General features: G+C 42.8%; 1 protein-coding gene across 6 annotated transcripts in view; it reads left to right on the top strand.

The window, feature by feature from the left end:
• Positions 1 to 527: 527 nt before the first annotated feature.
• Positions 528 to 11058, top strand: part of CUNH11orf24 (chromosome unknown C11orf24 homolog) — a 30407-nt gene continuing 19876 nt past the window's right edge. For 4 of the 6 annotated variants that reach the window (XM_009275999.2, XM_019471202.1, XM_009276000.2 and 1 more), the window contains exons 1-2: positions 528 to 645; positions 4839 to 4943. The gene's annotated coding sequence lies outside the window, so the exon portion shown is untranslated. The remainder of the gene's footprint in view (positions 646 to 4838; positions 4944 to 11058) is intronic. The other 2 variants (XM_009275998.2, XM_019471203.1) reach the window with 2 other exon arrangements.

Genomic DNA, 11058 nt, shown 5'->3' with positions numbered 1-11058 from the left:
GCTCGTTGTTGATTTTGTTCTTGGGGAGGTGGGAGCGGAGGAAACTCAAGTTTCATTGCGGGGAAGAGAGCTGATGGACTCGGCAAGTAATTCACTGCCCGAAACGTAACATTTTTAGGCCCTATGGACCACCTCAAAAATACGGTGTCTGTAGCAGATCACCCTTATGCATGGCATCACAGATACGTAAAAATATCTTGTCTCTGAATAAATAATGTCAAGTGTGTACAATTGAGATTACCTTTGTAAATGGAATCCTGCTTTGTGTGGTATCATACTGAAATCTTTCATCTTATTGTACCTTAAGTAAAGGTTTTCAGTAGGTTTAACTGTACCCTTGGCAATGTTAGCAAGATATCAGCTGGAATCCAGTAAATGGTAGGAAGAATAAATACTGTTCTTTGACCAAGCTCTCAAATACAGCATCCTGTGGGGGTACCCTATTGCAGTGGATCTTGTTCTGGTGGATTCAGTGAATCCTTTAACTTTCCCCTCTGCTGTCTCCTAAACCTTGTCTTCTAGGACTGGCAAAGAAAAATCCTGTCTCAGGATCCTGTCAAGTAAGGTGCCTTGATGTCCTACATGTTAGCTGACTGAATCCTTGCCAGGCTTGGTCATGCAACAGCACTCCTGTTTCCTGATAAAGTGAGTTAACTGACTGCTTACTGGAGGAACAAACCCATAGAAATACTAATCCTCCCCATCTTGAGCTAAGTTGCAGCCTTGCTGAGTGAGGTAAACTCGCTGATAGTGAGCATTTGGTGCCCTTTAGACCTCAGAGGGTTTGTGGCTGATCAGTAGCTTTGAAAACTAGGTTATAAAATGCATGTTGATGCAGTGTCTCTCTCTCTCAAAAGTGCGTGTATTTCTGTATTAATCTTACTTATCTACCATAATCATCCACTACTATATATGTTAATGCAGTCCATTACATGGTAATGGATAGTTTAGAAGGAATCTATCCATTGTTATTAGCTTTCACGTCTGTAGTAGATTAATGCACTTGCTGTGCATGTTTGCTACTTGGTTCTAGTTTTTATATATAAATATATATATAATGTATGTATACACACGTGTATTGTTTTAGTACTTTTCTGGGGGAAATTCCAGACTACATGCCTCTCAACACGTTGGTGCAGACATCTTTATTTTTTGTTTTAATTGCAAATTCCCTGCTGGATTTATAAACCCATCTGCCAGAAAACAGACTTTGCATCTGGTTATCTGCTATTGACATTCTACTTGGCATATCCATGCAACCTACAGCCTCTGCCTTCTAAGGGAAGTCTCCTGGCACAGACTTTTCAAAGGCGATGGGAGTAATTTGCAAGTGAAATTTCAAGCTTCAGTGATGAAAAACATCCATGCTGGAGGCCTGATAATGTATTTAAAATGTCTGGCTGCACACCCTGGATTACAGGGTTAGGTAATACAGCTACTTTTAAATGTAGTAGCTGACTTTTTCAGTTGTATGTGACTGACTAAATTTTCAAGGGAAAATGTCACAGGGACGTTGAGGAATGGAGATGTTTGTTTAAAGCAGTGCATGCTGGAAATGTCCAACACTTTGTGTGAAGAAGCCATGAAGAATTGGTTTGTTTGGGTAGAGTTTCTTACCTCTTTTTGTTTTTTTAAAGGCATGGATAAAACTTTTCTCCATGAAGCTTTTAGTATACAGTTCTGCTGATGTCTCCCCATGCTCTGATACATAGTGTTAACCAAGCACGTGTTCTATGTATCATCATCCATGCTTGAACATGATTTTATAAACTGAAAGCGCTGTAAAGCAAGTCCAGAAAGAGTTTATGGCAGCATATTTGCAGTGAAAAATTAGGGGGGACTTGGATGTAGGAGGAATGAACTTGTTGCTCTTCTGCGTACCCACAAACCAGGTGTATTGCAGCAGCTGCTTCATCCTGGCTGACATGCATGTTCTGAGTGATGCTGGGCTTATGGCTCAGAGCAGTCACGCAGATCACTGGGTGTCATGCACATACATTTCCTCACAGCCCTCGTCTCCATATGGAGATCTTCTACATTGCTTGCATGCATGTGCTGAACAGCCGTGCTCAGATCCATCTGCTCTGACCTGTTTCTGCTCTCATCGCTGGACCCCACATATAAACATGTTCAGGCACTGCTAATGTCTGTTTTAGATCTATCCTTGCCCTTTAATTGTTGCTTTGTGTTTGATATAAACTTCTAATAGCAAGAACAATTACGCACTGGGAAAGCCAGAGGAAAAAGCAGTCAATTCGCCAGCACTTGCATGTAGATCCTCGGCTGCTGTGCATTGCTACGGCTCCCTTGCAGAGCAATGACAATCCACACCAGCTGGCCATTTGCCCTTTGAAGTGTTTAAATTGGGATCGGATGCCTTTCTGAAGGAGGTGTTCATCCCTACGAATACAGAGCTGGTACAAAGTTCATTTGTGCGGTAGATGAGATACCCTTCCCGCCGCCCTGGCACAGTAATTGCTGGATGAAACTCCATGGCTTATGCTGCACCAGGAGCCAAACCAGATGATCTTTGTGGCCTTTTTCCCCCCTACCCTTAAAAGGACTGGGAGGGCACTATCCCTACTGCATGTGCTGTTGCTGGATGCCATCTGACACTGTCCGCTCTGGCTCAGCAAGATTGCTTCCCTTCCTGGCTTCCAGCCTGTCCTGCAGGTGTAACCCTTTGTCATACCACACCTGTCAATGATACCCAGCCTGTTTGGGTCTGGGAAGGACCCTCAAAGGGCTGTTGACTTTGTTGACTGGGAAGCCAAGAAGTCCTGTGAAGTAAACTGTGATTGAACCCTTTCTCTCTGGACTGTAGCAAGCACTTAATGCATTCGTTCCTCCTGTCGATTCTGCTCCCTTGGACTGAAGTTGTGGTTCCCTTTCTACAACTTAGACTTGGAGGAGTCAGCGGGGCCTGTGAGTTGACAGCTGGGGTGCAAGGATGCTGCTTGCACTTGCAGGGACAGTAGCAATGCTGAAAATGAGTGCAGGCAGGAGCTGGTTGTGCACTTTGGAAAAGTTGTTCACAGCTCCTCCAGCTTTTGACTGCTGGCAATCCAAGGAGGTTACCATGCAGGTAAGGTGCCCAGGGTGCCTGTGGTACAGCAATTCATCCAGGAAAGGACAACGTATCTCTGGTGTGGTACGAGGACCCCCTTCTTGAAGGAATGTCTGCATGGACATTGCCGCATGTTCCTGTGGACAACTTCTCCAACAAAACCAAGTGGCAAATCTGCAGAAGTGGGTTTTAATGCTCAGTGAAACCACACGCTTGCCTCGCTGGTGTGTAGAGCAGCACTTAGCTGCTTGCTGTTGTGCTGTCTGGCTTCCTCGTTGTTTTGGTTCTTTACGTGTATTTGTGGAAACCCTGCATTTAGCTGATGGCTCTGCTGTGCCTTACTGTGATTATCACTGAAATGAAGTTTCCTCTGGGCAATTTTGAGTGTTGATCAGTGTAGGTGCCAAAACTTCTGGCAGTCTTCCATTGCCTTTGCTGGCTTTGTTTTTCTTTGCCGTTGTGGACTTGGCCTCAAGGATCACATCTTGGGTTTCAGTGCTGAGAGGTGGGGGTGCTACTGCACTGACACCGAGTCGGTGCTGTGCAGTGTTGTCGGACAGGAGGGGGACTGAAACATGGTCTTCAATGGCTGCGTCGCCGTGGTGGGAGAGCTAGTCTTCAAATGCACTTTGCAGAACGTGAGATCTCTGGAATAACAGTGTGTGAGCCTGGATTTTCCATCACATCCTTTCTGCCCAGTTCACATGATAATTTGTCAACCATTTGGAAAGCACATTGGGCACTTGTTTGTTTTTTCTTGTAGGACAGTGTGGTATGAAGAAAGGAACGGAGGGCAGAGAGCCAGGGATATGGGTACTTGTTTATTTGCAGCCAGCTGGGCTGTCACCCAATGCATGTGGCAGGACCCACAGTCCATCTGTACATCTTGCACCTGCTTGAGGAACCAGCCGGGTCCTCCATTTGAGCAGGAAGTTAGGTCTGCGCAGTCGGTGCAGGTTGCAGTTGCATGCCAGGATTATCTCTGTACATTGCCACAGCTCCTGTCACCTTTGCTTGGGGAGTCTCAGTTGAGCTGTGTCCTCTAAAGGACAACTAAATTGCTCTGCAGATGTGGCTATAAAGTGTCCAAGCATCCATAGCTCCCTCCGTTATTCCCTAAATACACAGAGAGGGAAGGGGAGGTTACCTGTGTACAAGGGCCATTTTTTTTATTCATGGAGACATTCAACAAGTCCTCTTCACAACCATCACTGCTTCTGCTAATGATGACCCTCTTGCCTCTGACTATCCAGGAGGGCTTTGGGATTGCCTTCCCTGAGCTCCAGCTGATTTGGTGCCAGGCCTGGAGAACTGCTTATGCAATACTTCACTAAAACACTTGAGCCCATACTTCAGCTAGAGAAGATACACTGGTTTTAGATTTGTTTTATAAAAAAAAGGGGGGGAGAAAAGTGATTTGATGAAATTTGCGTTGAATGTTGCATGTATATTTGTGTTGGATTTATATTTGTTTGGCTTGGGGAGACTTTGCAGCACTTTAACTAAATCTGGGTTTAAATCCACTTAAGTTAAACTCCCAATACAACTTGTGTGTGGAGACCAGGATGAAATCTCATTAATTTTAATAGGATTAAGCATGTTCTTTTGCCAAGTCGTCTTCTCTATCTTTCTTTGTTTGGCTTCTCTGTATTAAAAAGCAGGATAAACCTTTCCACTCTCCCATCTCTTTGTGAAAATGCTTTGACAGTCTCAGAGAAGTGGCTCTCTGGTTGCATACGGTAATATTTTACACATTTTTTTTTTTTCCTAGGCTTTCAGGTGTAGTCCTACTGTATCCAGGCTTTTATTGGCTTTTGCTTCCCCTAAAGGCACGATAATTCCTGACAGCAAGAAAACAGTTACAAGTGTTTGCCTGGTAAGTTTCTACACTCAAAATTATTTTTTTCTTTTGCTCCCTCTGGACCGATTTGAAACTGCTATGAAACAAGTCCACTACTAGAGGGAAATCTTGTAGAAGTCAGCAGGAACTGAGCATGTGCAGATGGGTGAGGGCAAAATTCATCCCTATTCATCAACCGGGAATAAATTGAAGGACAGGGAATAAATGTAGAAGTGTTATCAGTGCAAACCAGTTGAAGGAAAATATTTGGGATCCATTTAAGATTAAGCAAGCCGTTAATTGGAGAAGAGGCTACTTCATGTGTTTGTGCTACCTCTTTGCTTCCTTATTTCTCAATGTACATCATTCCCTGAATCTTACTATTGACTATTTTTGATTTGTATGTGATTTATGTTGTAGGAACACTCCTCTTCCCCCTCTCCTTCAGAAAAGACAAACCCCACAGCAGGAATTTCTGGATGTTCCTGAGATGCTCTTAATGACACTCTTACTAAATATATGCTTTCAATAGGAAAAGTAGTTGCAGCTCATGCACTAAGCTGGATTTCAAGAGACTCGATTTTCATTTCCAGCTCTGACCATTTCCTCCCATAGCTATACACAAATGGATCAGTCTTCTCATGCCTTTTTTTCCACCTGTGAGATAAGGGAGGGTTGGTCTATCTTTCTTACACTCTGCTCTTTCGAACTGATGTCCTGTCGTGCTGTGGACTGACCTGTGTTACAAAGATTGGGCTGGTGTATTTTTGTCAGCAAAGCTCCTTTACATCATCATCCTTTTGATGAAACTTTACATCATCAGTGTGTCTTTTTGCTAGCAGTAGCATCTGGACTTAAGTTCCCATATCTAATTAAAAAAAGGAGAGCATGGTGGAAAAGAAGCTTTCTAATTTTTTTGCCATAAGATAAACAGGAGATTGGCTTATTAAGGGGGTTAAGGGTTGGAGTTTCTGATGAGTGAGAAATGCCCAGTGATAAGTTGAAGTTCTCCATGTCCAAGCAAAGAACATTTACTCCCTAGATCTCTACCCGCAGTAAATGGGTGCTGGTCTAATTGTTAACTTAATAAACAATAAGTATTGCTATAAACATTTTTTTCTGCCTTTCTCAGCTGTGCTGATCAAGGTTTTTTTCTGCTGAGACCAGTTTTCTTTTAAGTTATCATTTCTTCCTGTTTCTAAAGCTCTTCGTATCCTAGCTGATCTGGAAAGATGATGTTGTCACTAGGATTTCACAGCAACTTCTGTGAATCTTCATGTGGGTTTCTGACACTCTTTGATTTGATGAGGCTTAAAAAAGAAGCAATGTGCTTCCCTCCTTTAAAAGAAAACATTCTACACCCAGGTTTCATTTTTTAAAAAATTTTGTTTGGAAAATATCTTATTTATGAGCATGATGGAAAGTGCTGGGACTGTAGGCATGACCAGCTGGTCTGAGTGTGAAAACTTGAGACCAGCTTTGAAAGGAGCAAACATGCTCCCTGCTCAAGCGTTTTTTGTCATTAGTCCTTTTTTTTGTTAATGAATCGCAATTATCTAGAGTTCTACAAAATGTGCAAAACCTATTTAATCTTTCAGTTCCTTTTTATAGCGAGGCTTTTGTGGGATAGTCACAGTATCTTCCTTGGTTTGTGATACAGATGATGTAGTGTCTTTACAATATTTGCTGAGGCTGATGTAGAACTGCTAAGCCTGATGTATCTCAAATGCTTTCCATGCCTAAAAATGGCCTCGTTTGTAAGAGCAGCAGCTCCTGTGTTGTGTCAACATGGTACTGCTATGCAGAGCTCCTTTAGGAACAAGAAGTGTAAGTGCTATGGCTGAAGACCACCTCTCACCTGATAGTGAGGTGGAGCATATGCCCTTGAAGGTGACAGTTCTTCCTGACAGTGCATTAAGCTGTGTCACATGGCCATTAGCGCAGTCCATATGAACTGTCCTTCATTTCTACATTTGTAGAGGCTTCTGTTCTTGAATTGGTGTTGCAACTTCTGTTCTGGGAAACTCTCCTATGAAGAAAGGCTGAGAGAGCTGGGACTGCTCAGCTTGGAGAAGAGAAGGCTCAGGGATCTTATCAATGTATATAAATACCTGAAGGGAGAGTGCTCTTTTCAGTGGTGCCCAGTGACAGGACCAGAGGCAATGGGCACAAACTGAAACACCGGAGTTTCCCTCGGAACATCAGAAAACACTTTCTGACTGTGAGGGTGACTGAGCCCTGGCACAGGTTGCCCAGGAAGGTTGTGGAGTCTCCATCCCTGGAGATATTCAAAAGCCATCTGGTCATGGTCCTGGCAACTGGCCACAGGTGGCCCTACGTGAGCAGAGGGATTGGACCAGATGACCTCCAGAGGTTCCTTCCAACCTCAACTATTCCGTGATTCTGTGAAAATTGTGCAGAGAGCTTCTTTAATGTCTAACTGGAAGTCATAACTCTGGCCAAGCTACCTGGTACAAAATAAACTTAGTTTGCATGGTGTGTAGGTTCCCATGTCTCTAGAAGAGCTTCTGGCCTTTGTCATGTGAACTGTATGTCCACACCACTGCTTCTGGGCCTTTATTAAAAATGGTGCAGTGGACATTCTGTCAATAAAAGCTGTAGGACTTCTTCATCAGTCAGCTTAGTGCGCCATGTTAGTGGACCTTAAATGCATGAGACTATCCGCATGAGGTAGAAGCAGAGGTCTGCCTAGTACAGTATTGTCTTCAACAGTGATCGGTAGTGTTGGATAGAGACATCATCGCCCGACACTTGGTATCATGAGATCCTCTGGCAGTTCAGTTAAAAGCCAATATCCTCCCTCTATTCCCTTTTTCTTCAAATCTTCTGTGTGCATTGAATAGCAGAGGCCCCAGCACAGATCTTTAGAACTTCACTGGTGGCCACTTGTCCTTGTAAAAAGCTATGGCTTCTTTCTGCTCTTTGTTTCCTATTCGAATCAGTTACCAGTCCATGCAAAAGCCTTTCTTTGTAGCCAAAAGCATCTTAGTTTGCATTAGAACTTTGAAATGGTCCCTCACCAAAAACCTTCATACAAATCCACGTGTAATGAATAGCCTCAAAGATTTTATATATGAAAGAGAATTTTCTGCTACAAAAGCTGTGTTGACTCTTCCTGAAGCCATTAAGCAAGGCGATAATTGACACCAAGAACAATTATATCTTCATCTATGACGGTATTTTTCGAGGGATGGTCAACAGTGTATATTTGCCTTGTAGATATGGCAGGATTCAAGTGTTCTGGCTGCAGTGACCATCTCTGAGATGGCTGGAGTAGGCACGTGCTGTGGCTGAAATTCATCACTGATGACGTCTGGGGTATATGTGGCTCTAGTGGGCACATTTTGGGCAGTGAAGCCAGCAGGGGAATGTAATGTCATGAGCCTGCCAGGGGTTACATGACAATTTTATGCAGGTCACAGGTTCCACTAGTTCTGCTAGACTTACTCTCACATATAAAGTTAAACACGTGCTTTGTGTGTTTGAAGAATTGCTGCCTAAGGCAGATATGCTGACATGGAAACAGCTGATAACATTCTTCAGGAATGCTTGCTGCTTGAGCCTGAGAAGCACGTGGCCTGGATGGAGCTGTAATGCAGATGGCTTTTGTTATCAGCTGACTTGAAAAGCAAAAGCACGGAAGTTGGATTTGTTTTCTATTTAGCAAACAGCTTTTGACTGGATCCGGTGTATTCACAAATTCCCGTTTGTTGCTTTTCTATCCATTGCAAAGGGAGCAAGGATTTCTAGGCTTTGAAAATCTTGTAATGTCTAGAAGCTGGATATGTGTTGATGCAATGAAATCCATTCAGCAAATAAACATCTGTAGCAGAAGTGGATTTCCGGTGCTGCTGACCCATCCTCATAAGGAATATCTGAATGAAAGAGAGTTTTAGAATAAAATATAAACAGAAAATGCTGGTGAGGTGAGGGGGTTTGTGGGTTTTGGTTGCTTTTTTTTTTTTTTCTCTGCAGGTTTTGGCAGTATTGGCAAGCAGTTCTTTCTGGGTGGTATGTTCTCCATTTGGTCTTTGACCCCTCTGAAAGTGGGAACAGATGTAATGCAAACTGTGGAGTGGACAAGCTGTCCCCTGGGAGTTGACTGAAAACTGCAAACCCTTCTGCTAAATGAACTCTTAGGTTATTGCATGTCTTGGGACAAATTTGTTTGCAGAACCATATTGAAATCAGTAAGATTACAACTGCAGAGGTTCCTTCTGGAGTTAAAAAACATGCTCCAAAATTGTGTATCCCACAGCATGCTCAAGCATTCACATTTACAGTTGCTTCTGAGCAAGATACAGTGAATGCCATCTAATGAACATACAGCCGTAACACTGGATTTCATGTGGTGATTCATCTGCATAAAGGATGTCTGGATGAAGGAGAGACTTTGTAAATAAAACACATGTACAGATTTATTTCAGTATTTTTCTCTCGTCTCCAAGAAAGTTATTGCCGGAGGGAAATGAAGGAAATGTGCAGCACCTTTAAAAAGCAAAGACTGAAATGGTGGGCATGCAGTTTAAGTGGTTAGAGATTGTTTGATGTTGTAGATGTTAATATGCGGGGAAGAGAGAGTTTTCTGTCTTGGCCTGTCAGTGCTAAAGGATTTGCTAAGTGAGATTTGACACGTAATTCCTCTTCAGATGGTAAAAAAAAAAAACCACACACAAAAAAACCCCCCAAAAAACACATACACAAAAAAACCCCAAAATAACCCCAAAAAACCCCAACCAAAAAAAAAAAAACCACACACAAAAAAAAAAACCAAAAAACACATACACAAAAAAAACCCAAAATAACCCCAAAAAACCCCAATCCATGCTGTGAACATCTAATCCTCACTGCAGGGCACTTTTTCTGCTCCATTATCTGCTTGGGTAGATTTACCTCATGATACCATTTCAGGCAATTGAAGTGAAAGTGCCCTCCTGTAAAGAGGCTCAGATGCCCAAGAAGCTGAGTGCTGAGACAGAAGCTGGATTTTTTTGGGAAGGTGGTAGAGACAGAAGTGCTGCTTTCTAGGGCAGAGGAAGCCTTTAATTTCTCTACACTTGCAAATGAAACTCATGAAGATCCTTCCACTGAATGCTAAAAGTACTTGACTATTCAGTTACAGCCAGACTGTCAGGAAAATTAGTGAGTTTAAAGTGTGAGCTGTTATAATAGCTTTGGTAAACCCTCCTGTGGGTGCTCACATTGTTTGAGATGCAGCTGGTAGGGGAGATGGTGTCTCCTTGCCCTGCTCCCTCTGTGTCTCTGGCATCATCGCTCTGAACTGGGACACTGGACCTGGAGCAGAGCCTCTTCTGATGGAGAACCCTCCTTCTCCATGGTGGTTCACCTGAATATTATCTGCATTCTGCCTTCTAAAGTCCTGGTTACTGACATTGGGATAATAATTTACGTACTTCCTGCTGATGAAAGGTTGTCTGATACAATGTCGTCAGGCTTAGAGCTGTGTTTTCAGGTTATATCATGCTTTTGCTAAATACATAAATGTTCTGTAGCCAAGAACAGGTTGTGCAAATGTTTCGTTTATGATAACTAAAGCTTATTGCTAGCTTTAGGTGCAGGCTAACCATGCTAGATAATGAGACACACAACTCGGTCACAGCTTCTGGTCTCAGAGAGGTGCTGTCACAGTGACCTGGTTGGAGCTGATTCTTCCATAAAGTGGAGCATGCCCAGTCTTTTCTCCATTAAAAGCAAATGCACCTTTTTTTAGTACCGTGACAGGTTTTGTAAGACTTAATCCTTGCTAGATTGAGATTTGCTCTGTTGGCTCTTGCCTTATAAGCCTAAAGACAAATTTCTGTGTGAAAGGCAAAAGTACCTCTTTTAAAGAGGTACTTCAGAGTTTGTTCTTCCATAAAGTGGAGCATGCCCAGTCTTTTCTCCATTAAAAGCAAATGCACCTTTTTTTAGTACCGTGACAGGTTTTGTAAGACTTAATCCTTGCTAGATTGAGATTTGCTCTGTTGGCTCTTGCCTTATAAGCCTAAAGACAAATTTCTGTGTGAAAGGCAAAAGTACCTCTTTTAAAGAGGTACTTCAGAGTTTGTTAAAAAAAAAAAAAAAAAAAGGTTAATTTTGGAATTAAAGGGGGGGGCGGGAACCCGAGGGT

This window comes from Aptenodytes forsteri, unplaced genomic scaffold, assembly GCF_000699145.1.
Source record: "Aptenodytes forsteri isolate BGI_AS27 unplaced genomic scaffold, ASM69914v1 Scaffold17, whole genome shotgun sequence".
Taxonomy (NCBI): Eukaryota; Metazoa; Chordata; class Aves; order Sphenisciformes; family Spheniscidae; genus Aptenodytes; species Aptenodytes forsteri.
Note: the sequence above shows the minus strand (reverse complement) of the source record. Positions and strands in the feature narration are given on the sequence as shown.